This window comes from Lathamus discolor, chromosome 4 (assembly GCF_037157495.1).
Source record: "Lathamus discolor isolate bLatDis1 chromosome 4, bLatDis1.hap1, whole genome shotgun sequence".
Lineage (NCBI taxonomy): Eukaryota > Metazoa > Chordata > Aves > Psittaciformes > Psittacidae > Lathamus > Lathamus discolor.
In genome coordinates, this window is record NC_088887.1 from 109,967,939 (window position 1) to 109,978,728 (window position 10,790).

Below are 10,790 nucleotides of genomic sequence, written 5' to 3' on the forward strand. Positions count from 1 at the left end.
ATCACATGAGCAAATCTACGCGTGTGAGGAACCAGCATGAACACAAAGAAAGATGCTAGACTACACTCTGAGAACTGCCGGGCAATATCAAACCCCTCAAACCTCATCTTTGCTTCAAGATATGCAGGACACGAGATTGGAGAAACAAGGGGGGAAAAAATGTAAAGATGGCTAAAGATGTCTCGTCACGGATTTTAATACACGCTCCAAAACTCTAGAGGGCACCCGAAATATGCCCTCCCCCTCCCTCCTGAGCTGGGTAATGCGAGCAGCGGCAGCAGCCCGTCGTCTGCTTGCCGGAGTTGGTATTGCAGGAGCGATGTCTGCAGCAGCAGCGCCCACCCCGAGAAGGAGCCGCCTCACAGCCATTACTGGGGCTTCGCCACAGGGCAGCAACTGCTGGACCCAGGAATTTCTTCACCCAACCCCAGAGGCCCCTCCTTCTACCCCTGCCCCTGGGGAATATGAGAGAAGGTGGGTTAAGCCCTCCCTAAGAAGGTCTAGCTGAGGCAAAAAGAGATACAGAAATGGCACTCACAATGGAGCTCCCTCTCCTTGTTGGTCTCTGCCAAGGCTGCACCAAACTGGGCTGGAGCCTAAGGGAAAGACATGGGGTTAACGTGAGGCAGGCAGCGCCCCCAAGCAGCGATTCCTTTGCCTGGCCAGAGCAGGTACCGCCTGCATCACCCACCACTTCCCTTTAATCTCAACCCTATAAATACATAAATAAATAGAAATTACCCTCCCCGGGGGCGAAGGAGTGCTCCTCGAGCCGCCGGCTCCTGCTTAAGGAGAGAGACAAGGTGCCGCCCCGAGGGCTTCTCTGCGCGAGTGCGGGGGAAAAGCAGCGGCGGCACCCACGGCCGGGAGCAAATATTACCTGCTAACTTGCCTAAGCAGCCCTGAACCGGCGCCCCGGGGGCTCGCTAGGCCCACAGCGGCAGCGCCTCGGCGCTGGGTGAGCGCCTCGGCCGGCCACACGCTCCCACGGCAGTTGCCCCTGGTCTCGGGTTTGCCCCCCTGCAGTCGGCCAGCAGCACTGCCGCCTCCTGTCCGCCATTAGAGGGACCCAGCCAAACAATACGGGAATGGAGCAGCGACGACGGCAGTATCAGCGGAGCACCGTGCCGGGCAGCGGAGGGAGGCACACGCGGGGGGGCGGCGAAGGCGGTGGGTGGGGGAGGCACAGGGGCAGAACAACAGCGAGGGCCCAGCGAAGAAGGGAGGGAGTTAAAATAGGAGGCGCTAAACTAGACCCAGCCCTTCCCCAAATGCCCCCCCCCCCCCCAAGCGTTGCCCCCGGGTGCCCCCCGTTTACCCCCGTCGCCCACCTCCGGGCTACAATGGTTATCAGCGGGGCTGCCCTGGTCCTGCCCGCGCCCCCGCCACAAGGGGTGGCGGCGCAGCGGCAACGCCACCGTGGGGTACTTATCCCGGGTAGCTCGGAGACACGGCGGCTGCTCTCCCATCCCCGCCCTGGGGGCAGTTCCGCGCCGCCACCCGCCCGCCAGCCTTCCCCTGAGGCGCAGCACCCCGCACCCTCACCTTACCCGGCTCCCCCACTGCTCGCGGGCACGGACCCCCCCGCGGGGGACGCACGCACTCCGCGCTACTCCTCCGCCGTCTCAACTCTAACTCGGTCCAGTCCCGAGCGAAGCGCAGCTGCTAGCGAAGGGGAGGAGGAACGGGGCCAAGGGAGCTCGGGGAGATCCGCCTCCCTGCCCCGCCATTGGCTGCCTCAGAGGGCGGGCTCTCGCGCTGGGCTAGCGGAGTGGGTGGGCAGCCCGTCCATCAGGGCCGCCCGCAGCCGGTTGACCCTATAAACTGCCAATCTTTCTCCTAGGCATGCCTGGGGTTTTTCTCACTTTGATCCGTCAGGTTTGAGGAACCCGGATCGTTGCCCACCGGGTCATTACCCGCTTCCGAGGGCTGCGCTCCTTGACAGCCCCGACTTGCAGAAGTTCTCGCTGCCGCCTGCCCGTGTTCTGCTGGCAGGGAGGGTACGCTGCCCGTCCGAGCCCTGCGTTCAGGTCCCTGCGGGCGCCAGAGCCCCGGCCGTGGAGCGCAGGCTCACCTCTCCCTCTCCGCCCCCTAGCGATGGGGCTGGCGGGGCTCTGCCATGGTCCCCCGAGAGGTCCGACCCCGTTCCTCCCTCGGTAGGGCTTTGCACCTGGGGCCATTTCCATGAGGGGCAGACAGTGGATAATGGAAGCGCTCTCCCACGGGCAAGGGAGAGCGCACGGATCCCAGGGAGGGCGCTTCGCCAGCGCTGGGCAGCCCGCCCTGCGGAGCAGCGGAGCCCGTGCCCTGGGACGCCCTCTTGCCCCAGCCGCTGTGGGGGAGGGCGCCATGTCAGCCGCCGACATGGCTCCTGGAGGAGCTGCTGGTGGTGGTAGTGGTGGTGGTAGCAGTGGTGACGTCCTCCATTTTGTCGGAAGCTGCTGCGGGGAGCTTGGGACCAATTCGAACCAATGTGGGGCGCCCATTTGAGGCACCTCTGCGCGGCTCCCGCGGGAAGAGGAGCCGGGTGCTCCCGGCAGTGCCGTGGGGTGGGGAAGAGTGCTGAGGGCGGCCAGGCGCCGGGAGCCAAGCTCTCCGCCCGTCCTCTGCCAAAATGGAGGATGCGCACTTCCCTTGCGCGCCTCCTTCCCCCCGCGCTGACCATGGCATTCACGCCCGCTCCTTCGAGGACCGGGAGAACTCAGTCTCCCGTCTCGCGGGCTGGTCTCCCTCTACTCCGTTTACTCATCCTCCTCCGCCCATTAGAGGGGGAGAGAGTGCGCCGTGCCCGCCCTGCCTCTAGCCGGTGTCAGTTCTTCCCGACCACGCGGAGCAGTGTCCCTGGAGAGATCGTGTTGGCGTGCGCCAGGAGACCGGCTCAAGCCGCTGGCGCCATTTCCAGCGCAGCGCTGGGAGGCTCCCTCGGGATCCGCCCGGGCAGCCCAGGAACAGCCCTGCTCTTCACTGTCGCCGAAGTCACTTGAGGGATGGCTCCTTCCTCCACCACCGTTGATGTGTTTGGTTAATAGTTTTTATGTGTGGGAGAGACCAGAAATTTTCTATTTTCTATTGTCACAACAATATGTCAAATTTCTTCCCAATGGTTCTACCCAGAGACACAAGCTTCAGTCAACTACTCAAGCCAAAAGCTTCTCCAACACTGTTACTGTATGTTGTGGATGGGAATTAATGTGTTGGGGTTTATTTTCACACCATTTTAGCCATCAGAGGAAGCCTGGAAGGGCCACTTGGTGCGTAAGGAAAGAACCACCTCAGGGCTGGTGGCAGCTTGTGCCACCATTGCTTCTGCCTGAAAAGGTGAGCTGATGGCAAAACAGCTCTTGCACAGCCACTGCCAAGGAAGAAGGTTCCATGGAGATGAATCACTACCCCTTTTGAAGGTCTCCTAAAAGTTACCTTGTAAATTCATAAACTTTGTTGTACAGCATCACACCACACCTTCCACCTAACAACGTTCATAGTAACCAGCAGCTTTTGAAATGTCAGCATTAAGTCACATGTGCTCTGTCAGGTCAGCTGGCTCCTGACCATTTCCATTATTAGCCTTAAATATTTTCTAGGTTGCTAAAAGTCATCCTCCACGTAACATATTTTCCAATCATTCCAGTTGCACATCTTAAGAAGACCTCTTTTGTTTTAAAACAGTGCTTATCCATAAATATTTATGTTCTGATGAAGTTCAGAAAGAAATTCAAGAAGACTTAAGCACCTGGTTTTGAGAGCTTTGATGCATCCGGAGATGGATGGTAGAAAATGAGTGGTTTTCTAATTTAGAACATCTTAAGTGAAACTTATCCCTTAGTAGTTATGAAAAAAGTAATCAAACAGCACCTTCCTCTTACCACTGCCCTAGTAATAGGCACTGCCTAACACTGTTATATAGAACTTCCACGTGGCAAGGTAGCAATAGAGCATTTCATTAATGTTTTAGATTGTGTAGTTCAAACAGATGTTAATAGTTTTGCTTGAAATTTTGGAACTCTACTGAAATGTATTTATATATGGAAGTCTATAACTCCACAGAACCCTTGTCCCCTTACAGACATGTAACCCTATTTTTAATTCATATGTATAAATGTAAAGAAAAATAATGAAATACGCCATGACTTTTCCATCATTTTTTCAGCTAACATTAGGAAAAAGGAGGAAAATGCTAAGACACCTATATAAATTCCTCTTCATCTGTAAAACCATGTATAATTCAGATTATTTTTAAGAGTAATCCAGATCAAGTAATTCTTTTTTTATGGTTTGAAAGAGTTAGTATTAGCTCAAACACTAAGCAGCAAAATCTCTTCATGAAAACTAGCAAATGGATGTATTTATAAGCTCTACACCACTGATTTAATGGACAAGCCTGATGTCAGCAACTTCACTAAAAAATGTCAAACGTATTGACTGGCAGTAGATAAAATTCAACAAAGCTGAACCAACAGTATGCTCAATGACTTACAAGAAGAGTGACATCCCTCTACCTGTCATGGAGTAAAATTGTCTCAAAAAGCAGTTCACTGTATTTGGACTGAGAAGTACTATATTTTGAAGAGTTTATGTTTCAGCAGGGGTCTGAAGCATATTACCAAGCCAACCTTCAAGTGATGCATACTATATTCTAGGAACAGGATGAACAGGGTTTAAAGATGCCTCTTGCTATCAGAAGTATTTATCTATGATAAAGAATAGATGCATTTGTTCCAGAATTAAAAGGAAACATATTCCTTTCACTGAAGGACTTCTTCAGCCTGATCACTGTTTAGGTTTACATCAGTCTAATTGTCTGGGTGTCTAGAACAGAGTTTGGAAGAATGAAGAAGAAATTACTTCTTCGCCTCAGTCTTCACTGGCAAATGCTCTGACCACATCACCCAAGTCCTGGAAGACAGATGCAGGGACTGTGGGAATGAAGACCTTAGGCCCACTGTAGGAGAGGATCTGGTTCAAGACCATCTTAAGAACCTGAATGTACACAAGTGCATGGGGATTGATTAAATCCATCCACGGGTGCTGAAGGAGCTGGCAAACGAAGTTGCTAAGCCACTGTTCATCATATTAGAAAAACCATGGCAGTCAGGTGAAGTTCCCGATGACTGGAAAAAGGGAAATATAACCCCCATTTTCAAGAAGGGGAAAATGGAAGACCCAGGGAACTACAGACCAGGCAGTCTCACCTCTGTGCCTGGCTAAAATCTTGGAGCACATTCTCCTGGATGGCATGCTAAGGCACATGAAAAACAACAAGGTGGTTGGTGACAGCCAGCATGGCTTCACTAAGGGGAAATCCTGCCTGACCAATTTGGTGAGCTTCTATGATGGGGCTACAGAACTGATGGACAGGGGTAGAACAGTTGATGTCATCTACCTGGACTTGTGCAAAGCATTCAGCACTGTCCCACATGACATCCTTGTCTCTAAACTGGAGAGACATCGATTTGGTAGATGGACCACTCGGTGGATAAAGAACTGGCTGGATGGCTCCACACAAAGAGTTGTGGTCAATGGCCGAATGTCCAGCTGGACACCAGTGACAAGTGGTGTCCCTCAGGTATCAGTGTTGGGACCAGTCTTGTTCAATATCGCTGTCGCTGACAGTGGGATTGCGTGCACCCTCAGCAAGTTTGCCGATGGCACCAAGCTGTGTGGTTCGGTTGATATGCTGGAGGGAAGGAATGCCATCCAAAGGGACCTTGACATTCTTGTAAGGTAGGCTGATGCCAACTTTATGAAGTTTAACCATGCCAAGTGCAAGGTCCTACACCTGGGTTGGAGCAATCCCAGGCACAGCTACAGGTGGGGCAGAGAAGAGATTCAGAGCAGCCCTGCAGAAAAGAACCTGGGGATGTTGGTCAATGAGAAAATGAACATGAGCTGGCTTCAGTGTGTGCTCACAGCCCAGAAAGCCAACCGTATCCTGGGCTGCATCAAAAGGAGCGTGACCAGCAGGTCGAAGGAGGTGATCCTGCCCCTCTGCTCTGCTCTCGTGAGACCTCACCTGGAGTATTGTGTGCAGTTCTGGTGTCCTCAACATAAAAAGGACATGGAACTGTTGGAACAAGTCCAGAGGAGGGCCACGAGGATGATCAGGGGGCTGGAGCACCTCCCGTATGAAGACAGGCTGAGAAAGTTGGGGCTGTTCAGCCTGGAGAAGAGAAGGCTGCATGGAGACCTCATAGCAGCCTTCCAGTATCTGAAGGGGGGCTATAACGATGCTGGGCAGGGACTCTTCGTTAGGAACTGTAGTAATAGGACAAGGGGTAATGGGTTAAAACTTAAACAGGGGAAATTTAGATTGGATGTAGGGAGGAAGTTCTTTACTGTAAGGGTGGTGAGGCACTGGAATGTGTTGCCCAGGCAGGTTGTGAATGCTCCATCGCTGGTGGTGTTCAGGGCCAGGCTGGACAAAGCCTTGGATGACATGGTTTAGTGTGAGATGTCCCTGCCCATAGCAGTGGAGGTGGAACTAGATGATCTTAAGGTCCTTTCCAACCCTAACTATTCTGTGATTCTATGATTCTACTTGAACAAGATGCCTTCCCTACTTCATATATGTAACCCTTGAAAAGCAGAGGCTCATGAAACCCTTTAGAACACAGTTTATTACAACTGATTTGAAGATTGGTTTGGGGAGAAAATGTGTCTGGAATGCAGATAAAACATATTTATAGAACTGTCTTTGTTTCCACCTCCTGTAGAAGTAAAAATGGAGTGTAGTCCTTTGTAATGTATGTGACCCCAAAATTTCTTCCATTTCATTGTTGGCTTCTATACTTTTGCCACACAGACCTTGTAGTCTCTGCCTCACAAAGTTTTATTTTTTTTTTTTAATCTTTTATTTACTTTCTTCCCCTACTATTTCTGCCAATATTTGTCTTTCTTTTCTGCCCTTAATCTCACTTACTTATCTATTTAGCCTCAATCCCCATTGGCCATCACAAAGAAGAAAGATGTGGACGAGCAGTATTAGTTGATGGAACATGCCCAGTTTTCATGGTCATGGCATAATGGAATTGTGGTCTGCTAGATGGTTGCCTAAAACAACTTCAAGAAACTGTGTTTACTCTGAGAGGAAAAAGATTTAAAAAAACCAAAACCAGCCAACAAACCCCAAAATACATACAATCTTAAAACACCTGTGGCCATTAACACCTTGATCATTTTGGTTTGTTATATAATATTCCTTCTGCTGGTGTTCTGATTTTTGGGTATCATTAGGCATTGTATTTAGTCTTTATAGACTGAAACTCTTAATGAAAAAATACCGTTATGTGTGTATATTTTTGTGTTGCACATAACAGAACCCACACTATAAAAAAATTGAAAAAAAATTGCTTCCTACAAAACACTACCTGTGGTTTTCATTATGGTTGTTGAACTACATATACTTTCCATAATATTTACAAACAAACCAATATATAGCTCTATAAAAAATTGCTTATAGCTGTTTAATTTGCAGCTTATTTAATCAAAAGTGATCTTTCAACAGGTAAAATAATGAGACAATACACTCTATCCTATGAGATTACTATTTACTGCATGATATGTCTTCAAATGAACTTCATGTTCTAAACTGGGCAACCACCCCACAAAAGACATTCCAATACAGTAAAGGCTAAGAATGTAATACCCAATAAAGTGTTATTCTGAAATCACTTGCAGTGAGTTTACAATAATCAACATCATTTTTTGTGGCAAAATATTTTTTTATTAGTTTTTAAACATTTGAGGGGTTTAGTTGGATAAATCTCTTGCCTTTATGGAGTAGAAATGACAGTGCAAAACAGAATATAGGACCCTAAGACTAGAAGAGACTCCCTAGGTCACTGAAACCAGTTTCTTGCTATTACAGGAAACCATGTCATATAATCCCATCCAGAAAATTTTCAAGCTTCATTTTAATGGTAGTTTGATATGTTTACCCCTACTCCTCTTGCAAATCTGTTCCAGAACTTCATTGTTTCATGTTAGAAAACTTCTGATTTCCAGACTAAATTTCTTCAAGAATCCATTTGCTTTTGTGCCAGCATTTGTCCTTCAGCTTAAATAGCTATTCTCCCTCCCTGGTGTTTACCCCGCTATATTTATAGACAGTAATCATATTCTCTCTCAGCCTTCCTTTTGCTAGACTAAACAAAGATCTTTTAGTCTCTTCTTGTTCAACAGATCTTCATTCCACTAGCCTTTATTGCCACTTGTCCCAGTCTGAACTCATCTGTCTTGAATGTGGTTTTAAATTCCCATCATACTCCATTTTAAATTTAATTACTACATTGTACAGTGCATTAGCATTTCCATATCTCCATGGAATAACACATTCTTGGGTGTGCAGTTGCTTTTTGCACAACTATAGTAGCTAACTACCTTCTATTGTATTAGTACCTCATTCTTTTCTACACCACTTATTTACTGGGAAAGTTCTCCATTAGCAAAATTTTTATTAATCAACAAGGGTATGACTTTGCATTTTGTATTCTAGCAGGTTGTTTTGTTTCCATTAGCTCAATCATCAAGATCATTCATTGTTTTTCCAGATGACATCCCATTGCAGTTGTGTTGATGATTCTGCCTAATTTTGTGAAACCAGCCAATGCAATAAAAAAAAACTCCCAAAGAAATCTATTAGCAGACACTCTCCATTTTGATACTTTCCTGTTTGGTACTACCTGCTGCCATTTTCCTTATTCTGCTCTGGAAAATACCATCTTATTTCTGTGCTTCTTGATGGGTAGCAAAGTTTTTTTTTGCCAGTCAGTCCCTCTTTCCTTGAAAGCTCCCTTCATGTTCTGTTATCCTTTCAATACATTGTGTTAACACCAGCCTGTAGAAGGAGTAACTAATTTCTATTTCAAACTCCTGGCCTCCTCAGTTCACTTGACTTGATTAACTAGGTCCCCTAGTTTAGCAAGATTTGCCTTAACAAAATCAAGAGGCTTAGACACAGACCTCTTTTTTGTTTTCTTTCCAAGCAGTTTACACTAAATCAACTTGAGGGTAACTTTTTACAACTATCTTTTCTATACTGTCCTCAAACTGCTCAAGCTGTAAGTCCAAGTCTAAAATAGCGTCACTTCATGTTGGTTTAGTGACATTTTGCTGAGAAAAACTATCAGCTATGACATTTGAACTCCAACCCACTAAACCAGCTGGGGCGGAGGGGGGGGAGGTGGGAAGAGGAAATAGCTTTTTGCCACCTTAGTTAGCTGATGTGACTTTTTTTGTCAGGCAGGTACTGAAGCCCCCACATCGACAGCACAGAAGAGCATGCAGTCAGAAAGAGGATGAAATGCCTCCATTTCAGCAGGGGGAAGCTGATGCATAAACCTAGCTTTTTGTCTTACCATAACCTATCTTTGGAGTGATATCTGTGTATGTATTTGTACATATAAAGAAAATTACTTGTTCTTTCTAAATCCATCTTTTTCTCTGGGTTTTTACTAGTGAATTTCAAAAACTATTTGATCACAAATAACTAATCAAGTACTGGATTGAGTAAATCAAACCTTTTCTAGTCTCCTCCTAAACAAGATCTTTCTACTTACAGGTTGAAGGTCTCTTCACATGGGGTCTGTAAGAATAGTGTCGAAAGAAAGAGCTTAAGAATACAGGAGCCTTCAACTCCATTTCTTTCCATTAAATCTGGCATACTGTATTCCTTTCTTTTCCTGATATTTCTCATACTGAGGAGCTTGAATAAGATCAGGCTCCATGAGCTTTAGTGTGCGGTTTCCCCACAGGCAAGTTGCTGCATGACAAAGCTGCTACCAAAAGTTGCAGTCCTGTCCACTGCTCAGTGACTGGCTATAAGTTTATCACCTTTCTATGCTGACATGAGCATTCATGTGGCTAAAAACTGACCAATTTTCAGTTGGACCAACACATCTGATCTCACTGCATGTGCGATCAGACAAGTGATAGTGCCAGATAAGGGGGTTCAGTAGGAAGCACAGGGGAGCAATGTATATTCCATTTGTGAAACTACATTGCTAGCCTGAATAAATCAAAGTGGTGCTACACAGGTGAAAAGAAATTAGTATGTTTCGACTGGTGATCTGGCTTCTGCTTTATGTCAGTCAGATCCACAGTGTCATTTTTAAATGGTTATTAGCATTGTTTAGAGCTGTCTGAGAGAAAAAAAAATCTGCAAAATATGAAATTGTGAATTCAATTTCATAAGGCTTAAAATTGATCAGTTTTTTAAACATTCTTTAAGAAAATTCTTGCAGAAAATATAATTAAAAGTCAAATTATTAAAAAATCAAGATTCTCTTACTGCAAATCCCTGTGATGATAGTTTTGACAATATTTTGACACATGCTACATAGACAAAACTGGAAAAACTGTAATTTTTTGCAAACCTTTTCATTTTCAAAGCGAAGTCATTTTTCTTCAGTGTCATTCAGTATCTGAGCCTGCTCTAGCAATGAACAAGTTTGCTTTTCTAGGCGACTTGTCCTTTCCTGTTGGATGAGGACTGTGCCATGGTCATCAGTACCTTCAGATTGGATTAATGCTTTGCTGAGTTATATGCTAAAAGGCCATTTGGAAAAACAAGTTAGGGCAGGATTCAGTCAGGAAATTTACTACAGGATCTTTCCACCAGGGCTTCAGTGAACTATAAGGTGGGTGGGAGAGTACGCTAAGTCCCTCCCTTACCATGAGACTCAAAATATGTGCCACAGAGTCCTGCAAATGAGAAGGATCCAAACCTACTTTCCAAGAAGACAAGATAGTATGATAAGACTCTCATAAGACTCCTTACAGACCTTACCATTTCT

At 46.6% G+C, this 10,790-nt stretch overlaps 1 protein-coding gene across 17 annotated transcripts in view; it reads right to left on the bottom strand.

Moving 5' to 3' along the window:
- ZMYM2 (zinc finger MYM-type containing 2) overlaps positions 1 to 1,667 on the bottom strand; it is an 87,781-nt gene extending 86,114 nt beyond the window's left edge. For 3 of the 17 annotated variants that reach the window (XM_065678598.1, XM_065678597.1, XM_065678596.1), the window contains exons 1-2: positions 1,546 to 1,665; positions 539 to 596 (exon numbers count right to left, since the gene is read on the bottom strand). The gene's annotated coding sequence lies outside the window, so the exon portion shown is untranslated. Of the gene's footprint in view, positions 1 to 538; positions 597 to 741; positions 783 to 880; positions 1,245 to 1,331; positions 1,419 to 1,545 lie in introns of those variants that run through there. The other 14 variants (XM_065678587.1, XM_065678593.1, XM_065678586.1 and 11 more) reach the window with 12 other exon arrangements.
- Positions 1,668 to 10,790: the final 9,123 nt, after the last annotated feature.